General features: G+C 35.7%; 1 long non-coding RNA gene across 2 annotated transcripts; it reads left to right on the top strand.

Moving 5' to 3' along the window:
• Positions 1–301: 301 nt before the first annotated feature.
• Positions 302–4296, top strand: LOC108373062 (uncharacterized). Of its 2 annotated transcripts, none has more exons than XR_001848924.1 (2): positions 302–582; positions 4135–4296. It is a non-coding gene; the product is annotated as an uncharacterized LOC108373062 (long non-coding RNA). The 2 variants fall into 2 exon arrangements; XR_001848923.1 differs by having other exon boundaries at positions 315–566.
• Positions 4297–13735: the final 9439 nt, after the last annotated feature.

Here is a 13735-nt window from a genome sequence, read left to right as displayed (position 1 = left end):
TTATATGCACAGGGTATGCCAGACGAAAGTGAATTTAGAAATTACTAAACTAAAATTCATTTGTCCTATAAATAAACGAACTTTGCAGTTTCCATCAACGTTAATGAGGAAAGTACCTCTTTCTAGCCCAGCATTATATACTTTTCTTGCACTTTTATTAAATCTTGAAAAACAGTTTTCAAACATTTCTTTTTTTGCCTTCATTTAACACGCTATCGCTGTTCCATGCCACTACGTTCCTCTTGCCAATTGCAAGCGCATGCGTTTGTTGTGTCGTTGTTGCTGTTGCTTTTGTACAGTGGTTGATTTGCTTACCATACATACACACAAACACAAACCTAACAGCACCACAAATCCCTACCGCCCTACTCTCCCTCATCGAAGAACCAGTTGGCTGGTTGGATTTTCGTGTACGTGTATGACGTCTTCAATGTTTGCTGCGAATTTAATTCAACACCGACTTCGATACGAAACGGACGCGCGCGCGCTTAATGCTGAATTGACTGGCATCGTAGTGAGAAACGTAGAATAAATGGAATAGTAAATAACTACATTAAAATACATAAGTATGTATATATGTATGTAAGTGCAGTGAAAAGTTTTTGAAATCTGTAAATACATAATTATGAATTAAAAACCACAAAGTATAGAGCGAAATAACGTTAAAATGTATAGTTATATGTAGTGTGTGCTGATTGCGGATTCATATACTTAAATTGGCTTTATTAGTGACAACAAAGTCGAAAAAGAAATCCCAAAAAAGTGAATGAAAGCATATTTTTTTCGTGTGTGAATTTAACGCCAATAAAAGCGTACCAAAAACCGTATGCGGTAGAGAGCAGACGTCGCTTCCCATACTCCAAACGAAGGTCACAGCGGTAGGCGCCTTTGACTTGGCCAACTCCGATATATAAATTTATACGAAGGGCTTTGCTTACGTTTCTGTTTATACCTATCATCTCCACTTGTGTGTGCTAATTCCGTTGTTGTGTTGTTGTTCTTCATATAGTATGAAAGTGCACTTTTCTTGGGAATGCGTGGCTAAATACCCGTGCAATGGCAGTACCTGAGAATCGTAGGGTAATCGTAAGAGGATATGTAGATTTGTGAGCGAAAAGGAAACGGAAAAAGGCAAAGGTTGGCGGAAGCGACGTCAGTTGGTGGATGCGTCACAGGCACTTAAATGCGCATTTTTGTGTGAAATTCCTGTTGGAAATGCTTAAACGAGCGCAAGCAACTCGTTCTTTTTGATTTTTCGCTGAATTGCCAGTGAGGCAGTGAGGGTTGAAAGGGAATATTTTAGCTAGGGCAGCAGCAGACAGGCGGCAGGCAGCAAGCAACGTTTTGTGTGGGCTTTGTGTGCGATCATGCGAAAAATAATTTACAATCAAAATATGTGTGTGCTAAATATTTGTTTTGAATTGATTGAAAATAAATAAATGAAGGATTGAAGTGTGTGTGAATGCGAATGTGAATGGGATGGATGGTAATTGGTGTTGAAACATTGGAAATGATTGGATAATTGGCTAAAGCAGAAACTCAACAAATAAAAAACGAAATAAAATGAAAGAAAATTAAACAAAATGAATTGGAACGAAATATTTTCAAGCAAATAAATCCAAAATAAAAAAAGTACAAAAATTTTTTATATAAAATTGGTTAAAACTGAATAAAATATATGAACAATTTTAATTTAATAAACAAAATAAAAATATATACATAAATATAAATTAAAATAAAAAACAACGAAATAATTAAAAACAAAATTAAATTAAATAAATTCAAATAAAAACAATTAGTGAAGATAAAATGGAAATACGGAATAAAAAAAAATTAAGTAAGCTTAAATAAAATAAGACGAAATAAAACAAAATTATAGTAGTAAAATAAAAATAGATAAATAAAAAATTAAATAAAACAAAAAGTTATTTTTTTTTGTTATTTGTGGCCTTTATAACAATTACGTATATTCAAACATTTCATTGAGCTTGAGGTAAAAAGTAAATTAAAAGAAAACGAAATAGATAAAAATAAATTAAATAAAAAAGTAAAAAAGGATAAAACTAAATAAACATATGTAATAAAATAATAAAAACTTAAATTAAATGAACAAAATAAATAAAATCCACTCAAATAAAAAACTTAGTTACATAAGGTAAAATGGAAAAAGGAAATAAAAAAAGAAAAAAGGTAAAATGAAACAAGACAAGATAAAGCCAAATTAAATAAATAAATAATTAAACTAGAAAAGGAAATAAATAAATAAAGAACTATATAAAAATGAATTAATTAAAATAGTCAAATAAATAAAAAATTCAAATAAATAAGAGCTCAAACAAAAAATTATGTTAAATAACAAAAAATAAAAGAAAATATTTGAAAAAAAATAAATAAAAGACAATACACAAAATAAACATAGAACACAAAGTAAAGTAGAATGAAATAAACTAAAATAAATAAAATAACATAAAATAAAGCAGAAATAAATATACGCAACACACTAAAGGAAAATAAATAACACATCTTTAATTAAAAAAATGAAAAATATAATAGCAAAAAAATAAAGTAATTGAAAAATAAAAAAGAGCTATGGAACTGCAAATATTATATGTATTAATAAATCTAGATCATATAAGTATGAAAAAAAAAGATAATAAAAAAGTAATAAAGCTGCATCAAAAAAAAAAAAACGAAAATATGTAGTTTGTAAATAAACTTGGCTATTTCCTATATTCTGATTTATGATAATTTATTGTCAAAAAGGTAATTATTCGAACAAACAAAAATATTATTAAGATTATGAAAAATTCTTTCAATTAAACACAAAAGTAAAATAAAATATAAAAATTAAGTAAAATAAAATTAAAAAATAAGTAAAATAAAATACAATAAAATGAAGTAAAAAATAAAATGAAATAAAAAAATAACATATCAAAACAGAACATAAGATAAAGTATGTAAACGAATTAAAAAAAAAAAATAAAATGAATGAGTAAAATAATATGAAATATACGTACATATAAAAAATTAACAAAAAATAAATTAGAATATATAAAAAAATTAATTTGTTTTTGTTATTTACGGCCTCAAGCTCAATAAAATTGTTGAATATAAAAAATTAATAAAAAGAAACAAGTAATAATAATTGAACTGCTATACATGTAACTTTGCTTTGTTTAATGTCATGGAAACTCTTTCAAACTGGTCTGTCAGACCACAAAGCGCGTTCTGGGGTTAAGCTACAACCAGAAAGATAGAAAGCCAAAATTTCTCCAAAAATAGTTTATTATGACATCATCGTAAATCGATTTAATAGATAGTAAACAACTAATCTGATGTCTGCTTTTTTTTTATACAAACACTGACATTTACAAACCGGTCTACAAATTTATTGATATTTCAGTTAATTACATGTAATTTTATCCCCAATCCGTCGCCTAAAAGGAAAAGGAACCAATTACAAGAAAATACGTCCGCTTCGCAACGTACAGTTCAATATGAAAACAGCACAAGCCATGCAGTCCAGCGTCGTTTGCACAACCACTACCCACCTATTTATCCACATTTGCCACACCAAGCCACCAGCTTCGTCCTCGACAAATGCCACCCCATTGCATTGCTGCAGGGTTGCCGGTCTGCCGTGCCACCCAATTGTTGGCCTCTGTCCTACGTCCTACTTTACGTTTGTGTGCACTGTCCTGCCTGCCTTTGTAGTTGATCCTTTTCACAAAATTTTCGTACAAGCGGTTACTTCAGGACATTGGCCGCATGACGCGTCACCGTTTTATTTATTTATTTTTTGTTTGCTCTGTTGGCTTTGTTTTGCTTCAGTTTTCTTTATTTTTAATTTTTTCTTTTGCGCTGTTACATTTTGCAATTTCAAGTAAGCATTTCATTTTCTTTTTACTTTTAACTTTGTTGTCGTTTTAAGTACTTTGAATTATTTATTATTGTGTAACAAAATAGGTAGGGGATTACATGAAACATATTGTATGTATGGGATGACGACGTCTTCTCTTTACCGCCCTCTGAAAAAGTGCCTTGTAATAAAATTAAAAACGAATGTGCTTAAACAAAGTACATGAGAGTATGCCATGTAATATTAATATGCATTTTTTTATCTCTTTGTGGCAGTTGAAACATTCAATCAAATGAATAAAAGTGCTTTTATTGCGCATTTCTAATAAAACTTACACAATCACGAACGTTTTTGCAAAACAAAAAAATCAAGCTGAGGAATTTTTTAGTAGCTGAACGACAATTGAAACTCATATTCATATTTTATTGTAATTAGAGGTGAGTACAACAAGCATTGAATATTAAAAATAATTAAGTTTGGCTTTTAAAAAAATAAGTTTAAAAATATTTATAAACTGGTATTTAAACACGAATATTTGAATATTTACTATGCATATTTTAACCTCTTTTTAGTTCTATTTGTATATGTGTAATAGGGGTCATAGACGGTCAATCATTTTGATTAATCGATTGTATCAAGCATGATTGATTGTCTAGAAACCTCGGAGTCTGGCAAGCAATTGCGTACATGAATTTTAGGTATTCGAAGAGCATGCTGGAATCCAGGTACCTCAATGTGCTGGAAAGTCTGTGAATGGCAGGAATCACTTCGATTATATTTGCATACTTCTTCTCTAAGCACTAAAACGAGAAAAAAAATTAAAACTCTACCGGTTCCTTCAAATGATTTTCCTTTAGTCGAGGAGGATTAGAATCGCGCAACACTTTCAATTTTCTTGAGTGAAATCATATCTAATTTCATACCAGAGCTTGGCCCCCGCCACAAGAGGGCAACTAAAGTCAAGGCAAGAAATGCCAAATCTATATTCCAAACCACTTAAAATACTAGAGACATTTTAATACTAGAAAACTCAATTGAGAACCAGAGTCCCCCAAACGATTAATGAGTCGCGTCTATCAATGTACTAAACCGTTATTTCAAACAGTTTGGTCATGTAGGCTAGGCTTAGTATTTAGCCTAGATACCCACGCCCAACCATAGAAAATTTTTGGGTATGCAGTTTTATGGCCCATACAATTTTAATCGAATGACGTGCAAGTTTCAAATGGTTCAAAAATCGCGTTGATTTTTGAGAATTTCTTTTTGGTTACGGATTTTTGCATATAAGTATGAATTTCTTATGAAATAAAACGCGGGAGACCGTCATCAAGAAAATTTCAAAATATCAACGCAAGTTTTTGTAAATTGCACTTGTTATATTAAAAAAGCCTCAAAAAAAAAAATCTCAAAAATTAATGCGATTTTTGAGCCTTTTCAAACTTGCACTTCATCAGACTAAAATTGTATGATACTACAAAACTGCATACCAAAAAAAAAAATTCCATAAATTCAGAATAAAAAGGTGAAATTTTGATGAATTTTTTTTTGAATTTTCCTAAATTTTTTTGTAAAGTTTGAAACTGTGATTTGCACAGTTTTGATATATAGAAATAACAGAAAAAAAATGTATATGGTAAAATATTACGAATATTTGAAAAAAGAAACAACACGTGGTCATTTGTTTGACTCACTGTGTGTGTATATATAACAAATCGACGCTACGATGCTAGGATGAAGGTGACAATAATCGATTAAATTACAGCAACATAAAAAAACTAACGGAAAAAAATCACGAATAAAAGAATATTGGGGCAGAAGAAAGGCGCGAAAGGGGAGCATGTTACAGTGCTTTTCCAGCGCCAAGGGAAAAGTGTACAGGTGTTCGCAGACTCGTTGAGTTATTGGGAGTAATACATAGCCAAGTTCAGTGCAGCAAGTGTTGTTAACTCCACGAAGTTTGGGTATATACATGCACATTAGGGTGGTCCAAAATAAGTTAAGGCGGAATTTTACTGCTCTCACCCCCTAGGATTGTTCTACATATATCGAAAAAAGTAGTCCCCTAATTTTTATTGTGAAATCAAAAAAAATATTTAGAGGACGCTCAAAGCGCTCAAAGTTTTCCATGTATTTTTTATGGGGAAAAAACAAGTTTTCGTAAAAATGGTATGGAATTCTTGAAAATCAATATTTTTCGATCGGAAACCTCTGGAGACTTCCAATAACAATATCCAATTGCGCATTTAACCTTTTTTTAATATTAAAGATGTTTTCTTTATCCCCCCATTACATTTTCTAGGGGTTTTGGCGGACCCATAAGATAAAGTTACTATAAAAAAATTTTTGAAAAAATAATTGGGTATTACTATTGGGAATCTCCTGAAGAGATTTCCGGTCGAAAAATATTGATTTTAAAGAATACCATAAAATACATGGAAAACATTGAGCGCTTTGATTAAGCTACATCTAAATATTTTGTGGTTTAAAAATAAAAAAAAATATGTATAGGCATATTTTTTCGATATAGAACAATCCTACGGGCATACAATTTCCGACTTTACTTTTTTACATGCCATTTTGGACCATCCTAATGTACATACCTACATATACATATAAGGATATACCTGCCGGCAGCTTGGACAGCAGTTCCATGTAAACATATGTGTAAAGTTGTGTTACGGCGACGGTTTCCCAAAGGACGAGCGTCACAATGACACGACACAGACACATCCACAGACGCAGCACAGCTGCACGAGCCGGCGTAATGGTAGCCATACATACATACATATGTACATACCTTTGGGGTTATGAAGGGGCGTTAGGCAGTGAAATGTAGCGCAATGAACAGTGGAGGCAGACGTATCTGCCGATGAAGTGGCAACCGGCTGCGAGTGAGTTCATGTAAACAAGACAACATAATCAAAAAGTTTTGGGTGCTACAAAATCAGCAGTAACGCATTTTGTTCCTTGAAATGAAGACAGAATTGTACAAATATAAAGTAATAAAAAGAAATAAATCCCCACATACATACATATGTATGTATGTACTTACCTACAATTTCACTTTAAGCCGGAAATATTGCGTAGTTTTTGTGGAGTACAAAAAGGCTAAGGAGCTCCTGCTACCAGTGGAAATGTAAAGCAAAACTCATTACACAGCACCTTTGAGGGCAAATTCGTGCACGTGACACATCCTCGAGTGGCCCTAAGGAAATGGGAAGAATAAAACCCAAGCAATGGTAAAGCCAAGCAAACAAAGACAAGAAAATGGTTGAAGTTTCCTTAGCATTTCCGAAGAAGTTTCTTGCCTTTGAGTTGTTGTAGCAGAACTCACCCTTTCGAGTGCGACAGACGCAATGAAAATGTCATGGATTACACAGCGTGGAAAATTGAAATTATCCTATAATTACATACGTTGCTGTGCGATACACGAATTTGTTGTTGTTGCTGCTGTATTGAATTTGATTTTGAGACGCGCTTGCAAATTTATGATTTCATGGATTAACGTATAGCACACAAAATGGTATAATTTGGATTCGATTGGGTTTGAAAAGGATACACAAATAATTATGTGACAGCACGTAGTTGCCTTGATGGGCAAACCCCAGATGAAAAGGGGAAATAATCTGGGTAAATTAAAGAAGCGATATTCAAATATTCTCTATGTTGTGCCTTAAGCGTGTTTTTGCCTGTTAAATCCGCGAATTCCTCAACTTTTGGCTGCAAATAGGTTGCCAATGCTATTCGGAAAAATTCGTCATATCTGACCTATTATTATTATTATTTATTTATTTAATCAAATGGAATAAATCCTTACTGACTATAAAACAAGAGAGCTTATATACTACCTAAAATAATTAAGTAGGACAAAACGAACTGTTCCAAATGAGAGAGACGGGTCATATTCAGAGAGCTCATTTAGCTCAGAAAGGGTTCTGAACAAAGGCGAGAATTTTACATAGTTAGATTTAGGAAATCCCAGGTAGAATAAAGAAACACGACGCAAATTATGAGACGGGACGTTTAATGCTAACTTATCCAAAAGATTAGGACAATCGACTGTGCCCTCCAATATTTTGGCCACAAAAGAGGCTGCTAGGAAAGAACGCCTAGTATTTAACGAACTTAAGTTAATAAGTTGACAACGGGAAGTATACGGAGGTATAGGCTCAGAAAATTTTAGAGAACGCAAGGCAAATTTAATAAAAACTTTTTGAATCTTCTCAATCCGCTTTATATAGACAGCCTGATAGGGACGCCAAATGAAAGACGCATACTCAAGCCTAGATCTCACTAACGTGACATAAAGAAGCTTCAGAGTATAGGGATCCTTAAACAACTGACCATTACGACGTACGAATGCTAGCATTGCATAAGCTTTGGAAACTACGTAGTTAATATGGGTTGCGAAGGTTAATTTTGAGTCGAAGTAAATCCCTAAGTCTTTAACCTCTGCGACATAACTAAGTTCATGGCCCCCAATATTGTAATTAGTTTGAACGGAAAGAAGCTTTCTGGTGAAAGTGGAGTAGGAACATTTACTAACATTTAAAGATAAGGAATTAAGAGAGCACCAAGAATGCAGGTTATTAAGCTCAGCTTGCAGCAAAAGAGAGTCTTGTGAGGTTCTGATTACTGAGTAAACCTTTAGATCGTCAGCATATAATAAATACTTAGAAGACTGGAAGCATGATCCAATATCATTTATGAATAAGACAAATAAAAGAGGGCCCAAGATACTGCCTTGGGGAACACCCGACGTAGCTACAAAGGGAGTGGAGAGTATGTTATCAAAAGCAACTGTACAACACCTATCGGACAGATAGGAATTAATTGAGTGAAACCCCAATCGCGATAACTTGTTAATTAAGACTTTATGCGAAACTCTATCGAACGCCTTCGAAAAGTCTGTGTACACAGCGTCCACTTGTAGACCTGACTGCATCGCAGCGACACAGTCCTCCATGAATGTAGCAAGGTTGGAGACAGTTGACCTCCCACTAACAAACCCGTGCTGGTAAGGGCAAATTAAACTTTTCACTGCGAAGTTGAGCTTCTGTTTGACAACTGATTCCAAAACTTTTGGGACAGTGCCCAGTTTGGAAATAGGCCTATAATTCGAAACGTCGTTTTTGTTCCCACTTTTGTAGATTGGTGTAATGAAAGCTTTTTTCCAGTCGTCAATAAAGTAGCCAGACGAAAGAGATTTATTGAACAATATTGTTAATGGCTGAACAAGCGATGGGCACCGTTTGAGCATAGCACCTGAGAGGCCATCAGAATCCAATTTAAAATAGTGCTTTATGGAGCAGATGGCTACTTCTACATCACTTTCGGAAATATGCAGTGCGCCTAAGTTAAGGGCAGAATCTGAAAGAGGGTACCGTTCAGAAGCAACATTAGAATCCGAGACATAATTGGAGGAGAAAAATTCTGCGAATAGATTGGCTACGTCAGCAGGTGTGTTGGCCTCCTTGTCATTCAAAAAGACTGAGGACGGCACACTCGACTTAGCGTTCTTAGATTTTACAAACCTCCAAAATGCTTTAGGGTTGTTTTTAATGTCTGCTTCACTTTTACTAATGAACTTATTATAGAGAATCTTGTCCAAGGCATTAAAGCTCCTAAGGCAGTACTGATAACTGACGAACACAGATTGGGACCTAGTTGCCCTAAATCTTTTAAAAAGCCTATTTTTACGATTTTTGAGTCGTTTTAGATCCTTATTGTACCATGGTAACTTATACAACTTCCTCGTAATTAAAGGCACTATTTCTACACACGCCTCATATATACTACTTTTAAAAACATTGTATGCAGCGTTAGCATCCAAATTGCTGAGTATGTGTTTCCAATCATAATCATGAAAACGGCTATTTAAGAGATCAAAATTGCACGAACTAAAGTTAAAAGTTGGTCGGCATCTCTCAGGAGGAACAGTAGCGAAAACATAAAATTTAATATGAACCTCCATAGGAATATGATAATTATTTACGCGGGTTATTGGGGAAGGGCATTCAAACACTCAATAACTTACATTATTGCTAATGAAAATAAGATCTAAAATTCGCTTATAATTATTTATAATTCCATTAATTTGTTGAAGACCAATACTTAGGAAACTATCAGTTACGTATAACTCACTGTCTGTAGTCGCATTAACCGCGGTAAAAGACGAGGAGTTATTAAAGCTATTCCAAGATACATTACACAAATTAAAGTCACCTAGTACACAGAGGTGGTGTTCGCCAATCCTTGAACTGAGATTCAAAACATTATCAACGTGCGCTCTATATATGTCGAAGCAACTACTCGGTGGAATATAAGAGACACATACAAAGAGAAGTTCAGAGGAACTCCGAACATTCACGCACAACTGCTCGAGGATAGAATCATTATTTTGAAGATGAACCATCGACGAGCACAATCTACGCTGAACTGCTATAAGCACTCCACCGCCTCTGGACAGGCCCGACCTGATTTCGTCACGGTCCTTGCGATAAACGTTATATAGATCGGGATCGAAGAATTCAGAGTCAAAGAAATTAGGTGTTAACCAGCTTTCGACGATTACAAATATGTCAAAATCCAAATGTGAGCTCAATCTGCGGACTACATCAGCTTTAGTTCTCATTCCAGAAACATTTTGAAAATAAATTTTGATTTTACTATGTGCAACCACACTGGTAGTGCTGTCGACTGGCTTTGTAGTGTCTGCTGATTCTGATAATAAACAACTATGCCAGCGCGCATGAGCTACTTCAGTTGCATTTGTTGCGGCAATTTTTGAAAAAAACGGAACGGCCGAACAGAAACATTTGCTGGCCACAACTCAGGCCTCAACAGATTATCGAAGTTGTGGGCGCAGACCCCAAGCTTAAAATTCACGTGTGTTAGTGATTCGAGATTCGACTCTTTTTTAACGAGCTTGTAGCAAGAAATGCGCCTCTTATCAATGCCAGTGTGATTCCCCACATACTCAATAATGTTATCACAAGAAACTGTTGGCAAAAAAGATGACAAATGCAACCACTTAAATGGAGTTGCAACACCTAGGTCACTGCAGTCATTGGATCCAACCACACGCACCGGCTTACGACTTTGCCTCCTTCTTTTGTTCTCCACTGTCCGCCAAGGGGTAGGAGAAGGAGAGGCAGACACACCCGCGTCAGTAGCATTAACAGCATCAGCAGCTTCAAGTTCAGCATTAACAACGTCAGTTTGAACACAATTCACAGGCAGCGACTCGTCGACGTCAATAACGGCAGAAGACTGCGCAGCAGCATCACTTTCAACTGCTGCGCCGATTGTTGGCTTCGAGTTGGTGACAAACCCTTTGTTAGCAGTAAGTGAGGATCGCGTCGAAACAACTGTAGACACAGCACTCACATCATTAGTACGAAACAACATATGCGAGGGAGAGACCGCACTAGAAGACTCAGGAGCAACAGTTGGAAAACTATTGCTATTGATCACAATGCCTGCCGAGGTGTTGGCCGAGCAAGCAATAGCACTTTTGATAGAATTAACTTCATCTACTAACACTTGCAAGCACTTCACAATGTTGTTGTCCTTTGATTGCGTGTCTATTCGCTTGTGTAGGGGTGAGACAGCAGCAGGAGCAGGTGTAACAGAAGCGACAGTAGACAAGCTTTTGCCATTGTTTACAATGCCCGCCAAAACATCTGACGAACAAGCGAAAGCACTTTTGAGAGAGTTAACCTCATCCACTAACATTTGTGGGCACGACGCATTGTTGTTGTCCATGATGTTTATTGCTTGCAATTCAGATTTTATCTCGGATTTAAAATTATCAAATTGCGCAAATAACTCCTTGAATTTAGCATCAAAAGCACTCCTTATGGCCTCAACACAATGTCTTTGAGAGGCCAGAAGCGAATCATATGTTTCACTGAATCTCCTTGGTAAAACCACACAGTCAGGACACAAATAACCAATATTTCGATTTTTTTTGAAGAGATTGACATCGTATTCAGAGACAATACCCTCGCAGCAAGTGCGATGAAATCTTTTTCTGCAAAATCCACTGCATGGCACCTTCTGAGCGTCAGTCCTAGCGAATGCTTTATTGCATTTGCCACAAAAATCGTCCATATTGACAAATTAAACGAAAAATAACAGAGCGAGCAAAAACACATCCGCTCATCAGCACGCACAATTTTTTTTTTAGTATATATATTTATATATAGGTATAGTCTTTCCAATGGTTTAATTTTACCAATTATTTGTAATGGAGAAAAACTTCCAAGTTTTTTATAAATTTTCCGCACACGAACGAAAAACGCGTCGAACGTCTACTTCACTCATTCAGTGATTCACGATGCTACTCAGCAAGTTTGGTGGACAGCTGGTCGCTATAAGATAGTTGGCATAAGGACAATTTATGTCTGGTTTTAAGTGATGTAACCAAACAGGCCACAAAATTAAACCAAAAATATTCGCCTTTTTCGATATACTAGATATACCTTTCTCAAAGACGGATAGGCCTCGTGTCAGCTCAGCAAACGCTAGGTGAAAACCAAAGCAAGTGCGGTACTGCAATGCCTTTCTGGCCGAGAGTGTACCGAAGGCGGGTCTAGGTCCATAGGCTCACAAAGCCGTGGTTCAGTTACCTGTGATACCACTTTTTAACCAGCCCCTCGATAAGCTCCCCAGGACCTATATCTGTCGCCTTAATGTTGGTATTACAAAGGTTCAATGTTAACGGTCTACTAGCGAAAATCGCGACAATATCCTCGGTGGATGCCGGCAAGCACCCACAACATTTCGTGAAAGGCAGAAGCTACCCACGTAAATCTGACTGGTGCAGTCGGCTAAACTGTACAGAGCCAGGCTAAATTCCGAGATTTCCCATACCTGCCTTTCATGTGAAAACGGAGGTTAACTCAAAGGCAGAGTCGCTGGCACGTTTTTACTGACAATTAGGCGGCCGTAGTAGGATAGCGTACAGACTCGAAAGTACCGTTTCTGAGCTTCGATATGGATGGCGAAAGGGTGTAGGTATGAATAGAGATAAGACGGGATGGCTCCAAAATAAAAAAATAATAATTAGAAGCTGGGGTATACTGCTCTTGTTTGTGAAGAATTAGGCCGTTTAAGTTGCCAGACCACTGTAGTATTTTTACTACAGATAAGGAGCTGATACTAGTTAGAAAGCAATACGTCAAGTAGGCGTGGAAATTTGTTTGGCTGGTAGCAACAACAGTTGTTGGATATGTCGTTGTAAAATATGACCATTGAATGTATGAAAAACGCACGTTTCTATTTACTGGGTTTTGGGTCTTCGAAGCAAGCGAAAGAGTCAGTATCCTAGCTAAAGCAGGCATCTCATCTTTCTTGACGACTCAGCCTTTAAGGAGGTGCCCATTTCCTAACAAGCGATTAAAGGATGGTAGGTATACTAATGTATTAGCAAGCAGGGACCGATTAGAAACAAGTCGGAAAACTAACGATCTTTGTACTAACACCCTAAAGAGCTGATGTAAGGTCCAATTAATAATAAACAGGGGATGATATTGCGATTAGAGGAAGAAAACTTTGAGCAGAAGAATACAAATACGGAAATAGATTGTTGAGGTTTCAGGAAACAGGAATGCGTCTCAGCTTAGTTTAAGACTTAAGCATGTACGATTCAGATTCACGGTCGTAAATGTTTGTGTTAATAGTGTAGTACTTGGTCTGTATTAGGTTAGGTTTGTACCCTTCCAACCTAAGCTAACTTATCCATTTGTAACCTCGCTGAAAAAATTTTTCTGACTTTAAAAATAATGCTTATTAGCGCTGATATCATAGCGAGATGGCTGAGACATGGATGCGGTACACATATTTTTTGGGCGCCTAGCTCTGTGTCATCAA

The sequence above is a fragment of the Rhagoletis zephyria genome, unplaced genomic scaffold (genome assembly GCF_001687245.7).
Source record: "Rhagoletis zephyria isolate East Lansing unplaced genomic scaffold, Rhagoletis_zephyria_1.1 Rzeph_scaffold_06329, whole genome shotgun sequence".
NCBI lineage: Eukaryota > Metazoa > Arthropoda > Insecta > Diptera > Tephritidae > Rhagoletis > Rhagoletis zephyria.
Note: the sequence above shows the minus strand (reverse complement) of the source record. Positions and strands in the feature narration are given on the sequence as shown.